This window comes from Gossypium hirsutum, unplaced genomic scaffold (genome assembly GCF_007990345.1).
Source record: "Gossypium hirsutum isolate 1008001.06 unplaced genomic scaffold, Gossypium_hirsutum_v2.1 scaffold_29, whole genome shotgun sequence".
NCBI classification, from domain to species: Eukaryota; Viridiplantae; Streptophyta; class Magnoliopsida; order Malvales; family Malvaceae; genus Gossypium; species Gossypium hirsutum.
Window position 1 is genome coordinate 100,001 of NW_024402773.1, and position 2,500 is coordinate 102,500.

The following is a 2,500-nucleotide window of genomic DNA, read 5'->3' on the forward strand; positions in this document are numbered from 1 at the left end:
GCCGAAAGAGTTTGTGGGGACAAGGTCTGCATGTGATGTGGACAATTTCTTGTGGAGGATGGAAAACTACTTCCGTGCCAAAGGCATTGTGGATGATGCGGGTAAGGTTCAAACTGCTTCATTATTTCTTACTGATATTGCGCTTTTATGGTGGCGAGGTAGGACCACAGATAAAAGGCAAGGTGAGGTTGGAACATGGGAGGAGTTCCAATGCGAGTTGAAGGGACAGTTTTACCCGGAGTATGCTGAGAATGAAGCTCGGGCAAAGTTACAGCGGCTTACGCGACGAGGCACGATTAGGGAGTATGTGCGGGAGTTCAGTGAACTCATGCTTCAAATTTCAGATTTGAGCGAAAATGAGGCATTTTTCTCTTTTACGGATGGGCTGAAACCATGGACGAAGCAAGAATTGCAACATCGTGGAGTTCAAGAACTAACCAATGCCATGCTGGTGGCAGAGTCCCTAGTGGAACTTGTTCCGAGAAAAGACAGGTTCGAATCTTCCAAGCCCAATGGGAGGGGTAATGGTGGGCACCATGAGGAAGATGAAGAGGGAATAGCTATTATGGTAGCAGTAGTGGCAGCGATGGTGGTAATAGGAAACCACGAAATTGGAAAAGAAGACCCAATAGCCCAAAAGAAAAGAAGGGAAAGTTGAGGTGCTACTTTTGTAATGGGCCGCACATGAAGAGGGACTGCCCAAAAGTATCTACGTTTTCGGCTATCAAGAAGAGTGATGAGCCGGAAGAGGAAAAACCTATTGAGAAAAAGGCATCGAGGGTCAATTCGATGATTCTCTTCCCGAAGAAAAAGAGTGGTAGGGAAGGGTTGATGTTCGTAGACATCAACATTGCAGGTCGAAATGAGAGTGCTTTGATTGATACGGGAGCATCGGATTTATTGATATCGGAGAAGGCTGGGAAGAAACTTGGTCTCTCGATTAAGAAATCGAATAGGAAGATCAAGACGATAAATTTCAAGGAGGGCCCAACTGTGGGAGTAGTTCGTGAGGTGGAACTACAAATCGGCGAATGGAAGGGCAAGGAAGAATTCGAGGTAATCCAACTAGATGATTACGATTATGTGCTTAGCTTAAACTTCCTTGACAGGATTCAGACGGTTCTGTATCCATGGGCCGATCAAATTCATATTGTCACTGGTCCATTATCAAAGATTGTTGTGCCAGTGTATCGAGATATGAAGGTTGGGACAAAGGTTTTGTCGTCAATCCAACTAGTCGAGGATGTTTTGTATGGGAGGAACATTGACTCGATAGAACGGGATGTTACGAAAAGCCATTCGGAAGTGTTAGTGGCGCAAGCGATTGATATGAAGCCTGCAGATTCGACTGTGGAGCCGACACCTATGGGAAAGGTGGGTGGTACATCGGACTTCGAGGGAAAAGAAGTGATGCAGAAATAGTCGGGATGAGTAAATGCCGTGAGTAAGGTACATTGCGAACACTTTGATAGTGTTTTAAATTCTGACTTGTTGGCTTGGCAAGGTCGTAAGGGCCTTTTCAAAGTTCATAAGTAAGGAAGCCGAGGGACTATGGGCAATACGAAGCCAAGGTGTGAGAATCAAGACGGTTCAAAAGGAAACAAGTCAAAATTGGGGCAAGTTAGTACGGAGACTTCTTGCCAACGAGATGTACCAACGAGTGCGACAGTTCAAGATAAGAGGAGATGGAAGCCGAGCCAAAAAGTTCGGAAGAAGGGACAACCCAATTGGGAAGCAAGTCGGGAGGAAACCAAGGCAACGAGAGGGATCCAAGGTGAATCAAGTCAGTACCATTCGGAAGTTGCAACGAGGGCATTGCGAGAATGGGTGGGGGAGAATATCACAGGTCAGAGTGCAAGGCCCGTGACAATGGCACAAGATGCACCCCATGGAGGTCTGTCGATAAGATGGGGATCATTTAGCCCACGAGAGCTGGCCCGATTCAAGGAACTGATAGAGAAGCCTATCAAATTGAAGCCTGGTTGGCCCGATAGCGAAGATATGGCAACTTAGGCAACTATGGTAACTAATCTTCAAAGATAGAGAGAATCATATCTTGTAAGATTAGATAGGATTTGATTTGGCAATATCTTGTAAATCCCTTAAATCATGGGATATGGTTAATCTCATCCGTCGATGTAAATGTATCTTGTCCGTCAGTTTTGGGAGAGCTCAAGTATAAATAGAGAGCCTCCCCTTCACTTGTAAATCATCCATTGTATTTGAGAATTCTTCAAAGTAATAGAGTTCTGAGAGCATTTACTCAAACACCTTGTGTGCGATCTTTTCCGTGGCTTTTTGTTGTTCTTTTAAGCTTCTTTTGGCATAAGTTTGCTTCCGCTGTATGAGTTGGTGCCTTGGAGGAGTTCTTAAGGAATCCTCATTCCAGTAAAGGCTGACTTGGGCGAGTTTGGACGAGCAAATCGCCTAAGGCCGCACGGATTGCAGGACGAAAGGCCTAGCCCCGTGACACTAGTAGCTGGTTCCCTCCGAAGTTTCC